The sequence below is a fragment of the Charadrius vociferus genome, unplaced genomic scaffold (assembly GCF_000708025.1).
Source record: "Charadrius vociferus isolate BGI_N301 unplaced genomic scaffold, ASM70802v2 scaffold586, whole genome shotgun sequence".
NCBI classification, from domain to species: Eukaryota; Metazoa; Chordata; class Aves; order Charadriiformes; family Charadriidae; genus Charadrius; species Charadrius vociferus.
Genome location: NW_009648902.1, coordinates 531784 through 547119, shown reverse-complemented (window position 1 = coordinate 547119; position 15336 = coordinate 531784). Strand labels below are relative to the sequence as shown.

At 43.8% G+C, this 15336-nt stretch overlaps 1 protein-coding gene across 1 annotated transcript in view; it reads right to left on the bottom strand.

Moving 5' to 3' along the window:
* The window catches only part of ABCA1 (ATP-binding cassette, sub-family A (ABC1), member 1), a 77473-nt gene that overhangs the window by 50446 nt on the left and 11691 nt on the right, over nt 1-15336 (bottom strand). The window lies entirely within an intron of this gene.

Here is a 15336-nt window from a genome sequence, read left to right as displayed (position 1 = left end):
GGAGTAACAAAGAGCCTGCTGTCTTCCACAGCTGTAATTAACCAGCCCAGTATATTAACACGGCATTTCTCCCCTGCCTTTCTGTCATGCTCAGCATTTTCAGACTTGCTCAGCACTAGTATTTGCTGAAAATCGAAGCTGATGACCAGGGCAACTCCTACAAACATCTGAAGGTGTTTTCATCATCATTTGGAGGAAAACACGAAGGGAACAGAATGTAGAGTTACCAAAAATGCTTGTGGGACAATGCTTGGCTTCCAGCCAGCTGGTCACGAGCCGGTGCTCACTGGTCATAACCCTTCCCTGCCCAAGACCACACATGGAAGCTCTGCGAGACCAAGGGACTGAATCCCAGCACCATGGTCCTGCTGCAGTGCCTTAAGCAAACAGCCAGCCTTTCTTACCACGCATTTTCTCTCCCACCCTGTCTGGTCCTACTTCCAGCACTTGTGGCTCAGTGTCTTATGCAATCACCCCCTTAATCATGGAGGCATGCATAATGTTTTGCACATGAAACCACAGAAAAGCATCAAACACTGCAATCAGTCTAAATTCCTGCCCTGGATACTTCAAAAAGACAAGAGTTAACAGAGGTTTCCTCTTGAAAACAGCTATTCTCCTCCAAGACTGCTTGCCCACTAGGGCCTAAGGAAATACAAGAGTTATAGAAATACATTAGTTGAAAGAACTCCTCCAAAAATAGAAAACAAAAGAAACAGTCTTTTGAAGGCTAATACCAAGCTTACCTAATAATGCAAACATTTCGAGTGGCAGAACACATTTTACAACCAAAGGCCTACTACTGCAATATTTTCCTGCTATAAAAGCTCAGACACACTATCAAGTTACTCAAAAAACGTGAGGCAAAATATCTCAGCTCAAACGTGATTTGACTCGCACATCTTCTCTCACACTTGAGACTGACCAAGAGCATTGGTATGGTCAGCTATTGCAAGCCAGCTGGCACAGAACAATGCAGCTGAAACATCCAGACAGAAGACCGGAGAGAAGTCTCTCCACATACTTTCACCAACGTGGACGTGCAGCCTCTCCTTCCCTCTCCCCTTCATTTTCAGCAGTCCTGCAGGCTCCCCTTGCCATCACAGGGTACGGCCGGCCTCCTCATAGAAGCCTCAGGTCCCAGCAACAGAGACAAGCCCCAAGCACGAATACAGAGATGAACTCAAGGTTTGACTGAGCAACCATGCTCAAAGACAGTCAGATCTGATGTGAACTATCTCACTGATTCGGTGGTGGGATGAATGTCTGCAGAAGAAATATTGAGAGAGCTTGTCCTCATGGTAGACTATTTTTACAGCTTCAGTCCTGACCCCAACAAAGCAACAACAGAACATCAGAGAACGTAAACAGAGGCTTTGCTTATAAACTATGCAAATAATGACCAACGCCAGCAGGCCCAGTGGGGCTGAAGTGCTTTTTTTCTGCCTAGCTCCAGCTCAGGCACTGTATTGCCACAAAGCAGGAGACTGTCCCCATCCACATGAAACAAGCAGAAGAGAACTCCATTTCCCATATGGGGCAGGGAGAAATGTCCTCCCTACTGTCACATAAGAAAGCCGCCAGCAGAACCGAGAGCTCCCAGAGCTGGATGTCTTGTGCCTTAGCCACAAAAAGGCCGCTCCTCTCTGAAGTCACAGGTCAGGATTAGACAATTGCACATGGCAGCATTTCACAGATAACTGACTTAATGAAAGGCACAGCTGTCATTTGTTTCCACACAGTTCAAACCAACCTTGGGGGCTGAATTCTGGGCATGGAAACCAGTAACTCATGATTTTCAGATTGCAGAACATCTCCTACAGGACACTGTTTTAAATCTTTTTAAGATTTGCGTTTTCCTGATCGCTCAACCTTTTCTAGCATCTTCAGGACTGAGCACAGGGCTAGGCTGGTCATCCCTTGCTTGAGAATCCGATCATTGTGACAATAGAAAAACAAAAACCTACTCACGGAGCTCAAGACATCCTCATGAATTAGCAAAGAAAAATAGAACCTCCACACTTGCTACATTATTGGTTAAACTGAACAGCAAAACAAACAAAAAAATGTTCATTATGAAAAATAGCAATTCAGTGCTACGTGGTGGTCTCTGTTCCACGCAGATCAGAACTGAGGCACTGACTGTGAGGTGAAGAAAGTGTCCATGGGTCCATACATTCTCCACAGCCAGAGGTTTTTAGTGTCCTCATTCTAGAAACACATCCCCAGTTACTTTCACAAGCTCAAGAGGTGGCTCAATGCAGGAAAGAGCAAGAGAAGCCACAGCCAGGAAGCAGTTTTAATTTGCTGATCTTAATACAAGTATGACCATGATAGGTCTTGTAGTAAACAGTAACCATTTCCAGCAATACTGGGAAGATTCACAGACAAGTGGAACAAAAAAAGTCTGTGAGGACAGGTCACAGAGCAAGACTATTCTTCCCAAATTTCTCTCTCATTCTTTCTTGCTTCAGTTGGAAGCACAGAGGGCTCATACCTTCCTCCAGAAACTTAATGGCGCAGTGTCTTTTAAAATTAAACAATAGGGTAGAAAAACAAAACCCCACGGAAATTGTGGCTACAGTTTTCATATCCTGAACACTGCCTTCTAAAAATATAAGGCATGCAAAAGGGTATTTCAACATATCTTAATCCACTGTAGAATACAAAGCTCACCAGACCTGACTTCAATTTGTGAGGTTTCTGCCCAAAGGGTTTGTGCCCATAATCTACCATAAACCAGTCTTTCAGCCAGTTTAAAAACTAACAAGCTCAGTGAAAACAACGTGACAGTCAGATCTACTGTTTCCTTGCCATGCTGTAAGTCCCTACAAGGAACTGGGTGAAGAAAGGGGGAGAAGGGGATTCATGCTCTAAGTTGAGAAGCTAAGAGGAAAGCAGGGCAGTGTGTCCCATCTACAAATGTGACTATTTATCTTCAGTGGATTTCACTCCCTACTGATGGATCATGCAAGGCAAGAAAACCCGTATGTTAATTTCTGTATATCCATTGCGGTTGGAGGATTTACTAGCCTTTGGCACAGCCAAGCATCAGGGCAACAGAGAAGCTGGTGTTAAATTATGACCCTTCATTTCTCATCACAGAGACTGCTCATAGGGCAACCCAGTCATTTTCATAACAGCAGCATTAAGGTATCACAGCAAGATGAAATAGTGAGACAGGATGGGGTATGAGAAGCTTTAGCTTTCTTCTTTAGAGTTAACAGGTTTCCACAAATGCCCAAAGGAGACAAGATGGACAAGTGCGTTCCCAGCACAAAACAGTCCGAGGCGCCTGTCTCCCCCAGTCAACAGAAGGAGCAAAGCACGGAAGAGTGGCAACTGAGCAAATAAGGCATTTTCTTCTCCCTGCACAGAGTTCAGATTCACAGCTCCCAGTTCCCCGCTCAGGTAAAACCACACTTCTACAGCAAGCAAGGTGGTGTGCGGCACCTCTGTAACACTCCCACACAAGGGCCGTAACTCAGACACCCATGCCAACCTGATTGCACAGCTGGCTGTCAAACGTGTGCAACACCACTCCACAGTGCCCAGGCACGACCAGAGGACAGGGTCATGAGGGTCCTGGTGACACAGGCCTGCTTCACCCATGGCATCACTTGTTCACTGGTCGTACTCCCAGCAACAGGAGTTTTTGCAAGACACAAGCACATGAAGGGGCCAAGCTGAGATCAGAAACTGGAGCTTCAGGTCCAACAGCTCAGAGCATTTACTGGTAGCACATAAGAGCACTACAAAGACTGGCTAGAAATCTGCCTTGGCTTTCAGCAAACCATCACACAGTGAGAGGACCACAGCAGGCAAACCAAGTGCACCTGCAGAATTACCTCGCACACTGGAATTTTGTATTAATTTTTCAATTAAGTATCTGGGAAGTATTCTGCAGGAATACATAATGGGTGCACTTAAACACCCCAGCTGATTTTCACACTCATTACCAATCACTGATTTGTAGACATAAGGTGCCTGAAGCAACTTCCCATGAAAACAAAAATAAGCTTTCAAGCAAGTTCAACAGTGGAACCAAAGACTGAATGACTTGAGAACTGCCGATCATCCAGAGAAAACAGGGATCTCCTAATGCAGAAGGCCGTTACAGCATTGTACCCTACTGAGCCAATGACCCCGATCTGCAATGTGAAAAACAAAGCTTCCAGATGAGTCAGTGCTGGGCTTGGCAAGGCAGCAAATTTTCATCTGTCCTCATTATATTCCTCACTTTGGACAACATGTCCAGAGAGCATGATAAAATAACGTTTTTTAAGTTTCAGGGTTTTGTTTAAAGAAATTACTATGTTTAAGTTTTCTTTTTCCTATAAGGCACTCTTCCCCCCGTGTGGCGGGAACAGCTCTTAGAGCTGCCTGTATCCCTACTGATACTGGCAGGAGCTACAACTGTCCTCTGAACAAGTTGGACAGCCATACCTTGATTTGCTGACAAGAAATCAAGCAGCTCAGCAGGCCTGTTGTGCAGGATCAGCTAGTGCGAAAATACAAGCCTCATTTGCTCACAGTCAAACTGCTGCCATGGCTCGACCTGTTTTTATGGTAGGCCACAGCTCTCTGCCCTGTGTCCATCAGACATGTAACCCTACTGCCTCTGCAGACATTAGGTAATACTCAAGTGAGCACCTATGTAACCAGAGTCCATCATCTTCATATAGTTGCCATGCCAAATGGGCCAAATGGTGATGTAAGTAGAGAGGAGGCAGCCTGCTGTCCATCTCCAGCAGCTAGGATCTCTTCTGGGAAAAAGGGAAACGTTGTGCAACAGGCCCAGGCCTTCCCTCTCATCTTGGGACTGCTGACACTGGGACCACCTCTGTTCCTCTACAAGTCACCATTTTTGCTTAGAAGAGCTTTTAAAAAAAAGTGGCCAGTACAGTCACTCTAGCAAAGCTGACACCACTGTACTGGCGCATGCACAAGACCAGTTCTCAGTTAACCTTCACTGGAGGTATGGTGGCTTCATGGGTGCAGAGCCCATTTAAGCCAGCTGAGATCCCACCTCCAACCTGCACAGAAAGTCAGCAGCAAACACAAGGGTCATATCACTCTTTGGGTCATACTTTAAGTCCCAAATGCCATCAGCCCCCCTCCTGTATGACACACATGAAAATAGGAAGACTCAACATCAGAAAGCAAAGACACAAGGCACAGAAGCAAACGCTGGTCACCAGCAGTCCTGCCAGCAAACACAGCCTGCAGAGCTTCTGTCTATGAAGGGACACACCCAACCACCTCCCGAGGCCCTGAGTAAACCCACAGAAGATATATTCTCACGTCTTCTCCTGATGCAAGCCAAGTTCTGTTATCAGCACAGACAACTGTGAAAAACAGCTTGCCAATGAAGAAATAGGGGGGAAAAAAAAAGTATTCAGGCTCCTAACAGTGCAAAAAATGAAGCAGGCTTAAAGGAAACATCTTAAGTATCTTCACTGGATTGCTTTAACATGGAAATCCTGAAAAAAGCTCCAAATAGCATGGAAGTTATAACTGGTTGAAAATTCTCCTGCTAATTTTCACAAAATAAGGGCAAACTGCAAATTTCTCAGCCTTTGAATTGGCTTGTCAACCACAGAGATGAGAGACCCCAGATCTGACCAGATACAATACTTTATTATTGCAACAAAATTATTTTCAGGAGTGGTACACAGAACACATTTAGGGCTGGTATGGGCTATGGAGAAGGTCTCTAAAGGTCAAACCCAGCTCAGAGATAGAGAAGTGCTTCTGAAGAGGCAGAAAGTAAGGGTTTGCTGTTAAGACTGGATTTTGACTGCACTAGGAACATTATGCCCTAGATAATAAGCAGATTTTAGATGTTTCAAAACATCAACTCAGACACATTAAAATACATTTAAAAAAAATAAAAATCAATAGACAGACTGGAAACCGAATGCCTTGGTCACATCCAGCCACATACCACTATTCTAATGGCAAACACTGGTGTGAGCCTACAAGCTATAACATTATGCTATTAGAAAGAACGTAGCTAAGCAGAAGTTGAAAGTATGAGCTCTGACCAAGGAGGATCCTATCAAGAATTCCCTGTACTTCAGCAAGTGACCTTCAATTCAGTGGAAATTCAAGTCACAGGAAAAAGCAGGACTGGACATTTTAATCAAATGACTATTACTAACAGCAGAAGGGTTTTCATGAGCTGCCTACGCAAGCATGCATCTGGGAGACTGCTGGTTCACATGCAAACAGAAGACAATATCAGAACAACTTCTAAGCCCCAAAGCAAGCAGGCAGAGCCACCCCAGCAGTATCATGATACTTGAAACTTACCAAAGCACTAGTTATCCAGTTTGAAAGGCTTCTGCCACAAAACTGGCATGGGTAATGATGAACCTCAAGCAAGATGGCAGGCAGAGCTGCCCAGCATCAAAGCGCCCTGACTATCCTGTACTTGTATGTGTTTCACCTTACATAAAGTCTGATGAGAAGAGGAAAAAAGCCACCCATCCCTTGGGTGTGAAGCTTCACCCTGCCACGGCTCCCTTCCTCTCACTCATCACAGATTTGGGAAACCTGACTCCCATCTAACTTCTTTTAAAGTTTAACATCATATCAAGTCTGCAGTCAGCAGATCATACTGGCTTTTGATTCTCGTACATTCAGGAAGACCTGTCACTTCTGGATTTAGTGCCAAGACCTAATGCCCCTCATCAAGCACAAAACAGCAGGAGCCACCTCCAGAACACAGCGTGAAAACAATTCAAGAGGTAGCAAAAAAATGCTAAAGATTATCAAGGAGAAGCCAATCATCATAGTCCAATTATTTTAAGCAGAAAAACTGTCTACTTATGCTGGAAACATACCTACAGCTGAATTATTTCAACCTCCCATGATTGCTCCCTATGTGTCAATTTAGTTGGTCATTGGAAAGTTATCCTTATGCATAGTAGTTTGGTTTTGCTTTTGAGACTCAAGTGCAGACGAAGGAAAAACAAATAGCTTCAGCACTGAAACAAGAGATTGTTTTCTCTGCCTAGTTTAGAGCAACCTTTGCAACCATTCAGCCCCTTCACTAGTATAAATCAGACTGTTGAGCAACAGCACTTCCAACTAGTTAAAGAACTTTCTCAATCTTTGGGAGAAACTGAAAAGCAGATGCTTAGAAGATATGGATTACCCAAAGTCACATAAAGTCTTGCCTAGAGATTCTCTCTCTTGTATCCTACATGTGAAACTATACTGCTGGTTCACATCAGGACACTCCAAACAGACCCTGCCTTGGTAGTCTGAGGAGGTCATGCTTCAGCTTGGTGTTCTTCCGGACTGTCAATATACTAACCATTCCTTCCCTTCAGTATCGATATAACTTGCTGGCTGAAAAGACACCTTGCAGTACTTGCACCAGTATAAGTGTCTGCTGTGTTTTACACAGAGGACAGGAACATTACTGGCAGACAGAAAAAAGTAGTGCCTCTTGTTGCTTTAGGCACCTGGTCCTGTGTACCAGAGTCCCAAAGCAGTGCAGGTTAACCTGAAGAAAATTAAGTGTGTACTGCTGGAGAGGTCTTCTGCATTTTTTATATCGATGCACTGGTAAAATTCTTTGCACTTCCTTCAGGTAGCAGTGAGAGGTAATGTGAAAAGGAAGGAAAGAGACCAGGCAGGTGAAGACTTGAAGGTCTGCTCCATTGTCTTGATTTCTGTTCTCTGACTTCACAGCACACTTGTCCTCTCCTGCTGGGCAGTGGGCAATTATGTGAACAAGCAGGATACTAACATAGGTGAGCAGGGATATCTGATGGCTGCTGACCATGTTGTCACACAGCTGTGCCTTTGCTATGAGGAAAGTTGTTGGGACAACATGCTTTCATGTCTACATCTTGTCTCCAGTGGAAAAGCACTTCCCCTCTCCCTGCTACTGTTCTGAAGTAGCATTTTGTTGGGTAGACAACAGCTGCTGCTTTCCTAAACAACTGGTTGGTACAAGTCAGAACAAGCACTCAGACTCCAGATATTGCTGTCTTTGCAATAAGCTGTCTTTGTCCCATCAGCAAATCCCCTCCTGGCATATATGTAGGCTCAGTCAGCCTCAGATATGGTCCAGTTATGTTTCACTGCGCTTGCTGAAGAACTACAGGGAAAGGACCTCCTGAGATGTAATAGTTTATCCTTATTAAGTTCTGGCTGGCTGTAGTCCTGCAAACCTTCTGCCAGTGTCAACCTAAAAATGCAGCTAAGGACTAACTCAGGTAGTATTTGCCTCTGAAAAGATACATTTAGAAGAACACAAGTGTTCAGGGAAGGGGGCAAAAAAAACCCAAACAGAACCCACAGGAAAGGATATTTACTTAAAATCCCTTAGACGGATTTTTTATTGCACCATCATTCAAACTAAAACTAAATTAGAAGGGGAATGAAACTGGCTATTTACAGAAGATATGTGTCACAGATCAGCCTGAATCTCCTCCACATACCGCTTAGTACTGCCAGATCAGCATAAGAAAAGCTAGGACAAGCTCTTCAGCTAATAAATGAGCTACCTTCCACTAAATTTTCAGAGCTACACCAGTTTTTCATCAGCTGAGGATTTGCTTATGCCACACAGGCATAAGCAAAATGTAGTTTTAACAAACTCAGTTCATTATTAACACTTAGTTAATATCTAAAAATACGTTGGGTTTTTTTTTTAATTATTCTGCAGCTTTTGCATTTAATTTCAAAAGATCTTTCTAGAAGTCTGGAAACAAAACATATGCAAAGTATGATACAAGCATAAAACCTGTAACCTGAACTAAAAACGCATCTCAAGCAAGACACAATCACTACTTGATAAAACAGAGCAACACCAAACCTACCACTTCAACCCTAGGGTTGAAGTGAAGAATGCTGCAGTTTGTTGAAGCTGCAAAGAAATTTAGCAACAGGTGGTAGAATACGTTGTTTGATTTTAGCCAAAATCCTGGCATTAACACTCACTTATTTTATGACCGAAAATATTTAAATAGAACAGCATCTGTTTCTCATGAAAAAGGCTGCCTACAAAAACTGAACTTCCACGGATTTAAAAAAAAAAAAAAAAAAAAAAAATCAGTCAAGAAGTACTCTATCCTCTTGCCTGGTTAAAAATGAACTTTGATTCAATGTCAACAATATTTCAAAGCCATCACATTTTACTGCATCCTGACTACATTGAAAACTGCCACATCCTACTGTGATTCAGAATGAGGGCTCCAGTTCCTTGGCAGCTGTTTATTTATTTTGCACACAGGAATGCTGCAAGAATTAGGTAATAAGTGTTCATAATGCACACTAAAGATGAAATGTACTATTACTAGAGAAGGCTCCAAAGCTGAATATTAACTTGAGAGATACGGGAAGTCAGATCCAAACTAGGCACTCTGGCCTTAGTACCAAGTCAAACACAGAAGTGGACAGGGCTTTTTCCAACTGTGGCAATTTCACAATCACCACTCTCATGAGAGCTCAGCCCCATGGAAGTCCTCTGAGAAAGCTCAACTTTTCACCAGATGACAGTAGTACAGATTTCCCAGGGGACCACTAACACCAAGCTCAATGTGGAAAGTCTCTATCCTGCTCTCTCAACCAACCTCAGGACCGTAGCTTAAATAAACCAAATGCAGTCTTCAATAATCAGGCTGACAGATTGAGATTCTGAGATTAGAAGTCACTGAGAACAAATCCAGAAATTGTTTCAGAGTGGAAAACACAGAAAATAAATGCAAATTGAAGTTAACACAGAGCATAAGTTTTCAGCAACATACTGCTGGTGTTAGCAAGCTGTACTGATAAGGTTGCCTACAAAAAGATGGAAATAACAGGAGAGTGTGAAAGGTGCAATTGTTTACTTAACACTCCATTTTATTCACTGGTTCAAAATAAAAGTCAGTGTTGACAGGCCAGGTTGAAGACTTTTAGGAGGCTAAAGAAAGCACCTATAACTGTCCTGCTTCTGCAGCACACGTCAGTATTACTTATACTGTGACAAGCACTGTAAGCAATTCTTGTTTTCTTTATCATTGTGGCTTTATCTAGACAAGTTAACAGCAAGATAAAGACACTGCCTTGAAGGTACAGTGATTTGGTATCTGTCAGAATAGCTGTGTTGCTAATTGTAGATATGGGCACTGCTGGCTTTCCTGCCCGCAGTCAAACCACTGGCTGGCACCATCAGGTTAGCTGGTCTTGAAGTAACCACATTGCCAGTGCAGCCCTTCACCAGTGCAGATGACGAATGCTGACATGTTTGTGACTCTTCTCAGGTGTTTTTAAACAGGGTTCATACAGTCTTCTGTGATAGGATTCTCAGAAATGTTTTCCCCAAGCTCATGTCATCTAGTATAGTGCATACACTACAGCTAGGCCAGATTTAAGATAACACTGCATGGGTTTTTGCAATTCCACTTTCAAGGAAATTTCAGTCTTTCCCTCCCATATCCATACACACTCACCTAGAATGCAAGGTGGCATAATTCTAAACCTCTTACTTCAAAAGCATCTCAGCAGAAGGGAAGTTCAAACCAAAACCAGGCACCAAAGCCCAGTTCTGCAGAATCAGAGGACAGTGATGCACGTTATGCTGTATCTGTTTACCCATCTCAACCTCTAAGCAAAGTCATGTAGTAACAATGCTGTTACAGACAAAGAAACCTCTGAAAGTTCATTGACAGCCCCATGGGAAACAACTATGATTCTCCTGGTAACAGATTTAATGCTGCAGCAGACCTTTGCGCCTAAATCTCTATCAACATCATTTTATTACTTTAATCTCATCTTTGGCTTCAAAATATTAAGGAAAGCAGCAGTAGACTCTATTGAAAGCTGTATGTGCAAATGTGTTATTCAGCAAATAATGCTACCTCACTAATAAAAGCTACATAGCTAACTGCCCAACACACAACTTGGGACCCACACTGCTGTGAGAAATCTCTACCTTTGCGTATCTCTTGACTGTCAGCCTCCCAGTTTCAGTTTAGGACACAAAAAATAACAGACCCATTGGATTCACACAGAGGATTTGTCCACTACCTGTAGTAAGACTTAAAGTGCCCTTCCAAAAACATTTTGGAAAGGTTTTCCCAGAAGATCTGCAGTTGCCTGCAGAATTTACAAAAAAAAAAGTCTAAGAACACTCAAGTCCATGCCTGCTCAGCAACTCAGTGATTTGAAAAATAAATTAATTGGGCAAGTGTGGGAAAAGTGCCACGTGTACCTGAATCTCCAAACTGCCCTACCAACATAGCACACTACAAAAGTCTTTCTGCAATCCAAGTACCCAGTATTGGCAGCTTGTTCCACTTGCTCCATCCCAACAGACTGCATCTGACCAAAGCAGAAATCACACTGGTTCCCACGCAGTCCTGGGCTCCCCCTCCTGACTGGATGCTTTGGGCTCGGAGGCAGCAGCAGCCAGGAACCCTCTGGAGAGTTCTGCTGAGGGCTAACACAAAGTAACTCGTACTGAAAACACAAAGGTAAAGCAGCCTTCCTACCCACCCCCACAAGTCAAGATCTCTCTACCCATACCACACGGCAGTGTTTTTGGCAACATCTTCCCTGGCCTAAAGGAAGGGCAAGGACCTTCACTTCACTGTGGAGCACAGTATCAGAGAACCCAGTTGTATATTTATGTGGAACCGTGCAATGGCAGGAATGCCACCCTGCTGCAGTTGGTGTCTGCAGGTGTTTCCGGAAGTGAAGGCCACCTGGACATATGGTTTGTTAGTCCTCATTCTAGCCTGGCTGGTTTTTGCTAGGATCCTTCCCAAGGGAAGTCAGGGAGGAAACCAGCTTAATTAGGGAGAGGCAGGCAGGTACAAGAATCAATTTGAATGTTTAGCTTGAGGGCGTGGGTCATTTTTGTTAGGGAGAAGACACCAAGGGGGGGAGTTAGCTATCACCTTAAACGTCATCTAGCAGATAATGTACAACATCCTGTTTTCCCAAGCACCCTGATAATCATACAGCAGGACACACAACACCAGAAAGCCTCTCCCAAGGCTGCTCTTCAGCCCAAGCCCTCCATCATCCTTTACTTGTTAAATAAAAGTAACACTATTAGCACTGACCAGACAAGCTGCAAACTCCTTCAGTCCCAACATCTGCCTGTGCTGCGGGGCACAACACAGGATGCCACTCAGCTGATGTTTCTCCTACACCTTAAGTGATACTAATCCAGCAAACAACTGGGAAAGGCAGGGCACGTGTGGAATAATAGTCTGAGATCTGATGCAATTTCTTAGGCGGTTTGTTTTCCTCTGCCTGTTTCATTGCTCCATTTTTGTTTAGTTGGGATGGTTTCAAGAAAAACAGAAACATGCCCTTTAGGATCACTGAAAACTAAGAGCAATGAAGTAAATACTAACTAGACCGGCTTATATGTGCAGCTGTTGGCAGCAATCAAAGAAGGTGACTTTAATTTTACCTGTTGATTTACTGCCCCACAGCACTGCAAAACAAAGTATTTGTGAGTGCCTCTGAGCCAACAGCAAGCTGTATCTCCACTTTTCAAAACAGAAGAAAAGCTTATTTCTTGCAAACACTTTATCCTCTGCTAAAATGGCATTGAGGCCAGTTGCAAATCCAGTGCCTGCAAGCAGTGAGCCAAACCTACTGCAGGTGGCAATCCCAGCACCCATGTCATGCTCTTGGAAGTGCTGTCACCAAGGTCTTTGACTCTCTGTTCCGAGTTGCACTCTGCCTTATCATGAGTGTTGAAGACCTTGATGACATCGCTGGACAGAGATGTAACAAGCCCCGGGAAAGAGAGGGCACCTGGCACCTGCCTGCAAAATTGATTATATTAAGGTATGTGGATGCCCGCACGTAGATTTCACTGCTCAGAGCTTGCTGAAAGAGGCCACAGAACAGCAGCGCCCGTACAGTGTGGCAGCTGCCTGAACTCCCTCACACCACCAGTTAGTACTTCATCTTGGGCAGAAAAGGTGCTACATGAAGCAAGGGTGGGCTGTTCTGTACTGATAGCACCTTCCCCTCTCTCCATCAGAGAGCTCTTCTGGAGCTCAGAGCAGCAGAGAACAGGAACTACTCAAACTCCTGTACAAACAGCCTGTTACAAGGGATTACCTCCCATCTCATCAAAAAGTGACCAAGATACGAAGCCTGTTGGCACAAGGGCACAGCACAGCCTGAACAAAATCTTCAGTGTCCTACCTTGTCTTTAACCAAGACACTGACTTGCAGGCACCTGTGTAAGCATCCTGCCATCTTAAGCAAGTCTGTCTTCCTCAGGGTTCAGCACATGCCTAATTTGAGATCGGACAACACTAACAGTCACACCTTGAACATTAGTTTGTGAGGGTTGTTTTAAAGAAGGTTGAAGTGAAAGGACTTTGGCAAATGCTCTCTAAACAAGATTCAAGCATCTGAAGCCAAATACAGTCATGTGTGCTCTGTGTGACTAGCATTAGAACAAAATCTATACCACAGCTTCAATTTGTGTGCTAGTAATGGAAGATCACCTCCTCAAGCCTGTTTCAAAGCCATCAGCCACCAGTGGGAAGTATGTATGGAAGCAGGACATCACACCAGTGTGAAAGGGGATGAGGGAGCTGCAGACACTCCAACAGATCCCACATCACACAGTAGGGAGCGTACAGTCCCTCCCTCTGGGGAAACATAAGCTGCAAAGCTGCACCTGTCCACACCACCGATTCACACAGCCTCAGGTCCAGGCCATAGCTGGAACAGAGGAGGTATTACAAATGTTTTCAATTATTAGCTCATCAGGTAATTAGCCCTCCTCCTAATTGGGGAAACACACTTAAAAAGGCAGTGCTTTCAGGTTTGGAGGCGTGCTTATATCTGACATCTGTTCCTACAGATGTCTTCTTAAGTCCTCAGGGTCACAGGAGGAAATGTCCCAGAGAGGAAAGGATTTAAGCATCTCTCACACCTCACTGTCAACAGCAGCTGAAGGGTTGACCTGTAGTTCCCTTCCTTGCACAGCAATCTAAGCCCTGCTAAGCATAATACACAAATACTTGTAAGACTGGAGGATGCTGTTTTATGCGTGCTGACAGAGAATGAATCAGGCAGCCAAGGAGTGGGCAGCAGGGACCCCCAAGTTGGAGGCTTTGTAAATGAGCATATCATGAGAAGGACAAACAGGCTTTGTTCCCTGTAAGCCTTACCAACAATGGGCAGTCTGTCATTCTAATGACACAGAGGCTTGATATTTTTTATTACACATTTGAAATATTTTATTATAGAAATATGATCTTTGATGACTAGTCTGAGGCTTATTTTTGCAGTCAGCCCACTAGTCTTTATAGTATAGAGAAACATGAGCCTTCTGACTTTTAACTTGTACAATACTCCCCATGCAAAATGCTTCTTGGAATCACTCCTCCCTCACAGACCTTCCCAGCAGTAAGAGTTTCGGCTTATGGTTGTGATAGTTTTCTTGTAAATGTCCATGTCTGATGTTCACTGCATGTTTCAATACAAAACACCAGTATCTACTCTCTTTGGAAGAGTTAACTTGCAGATACTACCGTGGGCACAAAGTGTAAAACCCAGTAACAATAAGATCTGTCGTTTTCACAGAGAGAGATTGTTCCCACAAGACCACCAAGTCAAACCAAGGGTTTGAAGAGGTCCATCAAAAAGAGTATTAAACCTTTCCTTGAGAAATAGTCATCCTAGCTCATTTTGACTGTGTTCATTATGTGTCCATTTCGAGTAAAGGGTTCACTCCACACCCTCTCCTCATTAAAACTGCTGCAAATTTAGGTAAAAGCATGATGATGCCACTTATCAGTTCTCAGAGGGGAGGAGCCTGGCAGTACAGATATTGAGCCCAGCAAGGAAGGGTGTCCCTTATACATAAAAGTAAAAGTATCAACTGATGCTCAAAGACTCAGTAGACAATGTAGTCATGTCTGTATTATCACCTGCAGATCTGATCACATCAGAATTCTGCACGCTCCTGAAGGGGCGAGAGGAGGGTTATCTATCCAAGACAAATCCCTTGCACAGTTTGTGCCTGTACATACAGCCAGCACACATCTGCCAACCTGTCACTAACAATACAGATTATTTCAAAGTGGCCTGCAATGTACTGAGCAATACAGGAAAGGATGTAAAAAACCCCATCTCTGCTTTAAAAGTGTGCTCAGGACACGTCAGACATGAAAGTATTCACACCACATCAGGTCCGATATTTTTCTTCCTGGAGCCTGCCTAAGTCACATTCAAATGAAGAGAGCTAGGAAGAACCACAGCTTGTAAAAACCAGGGACAACTTTCACAAAACACTAAAATACCACCTGGATGGAGGCTGTAGGTGAAGACATTTGATGGCTCTATTCC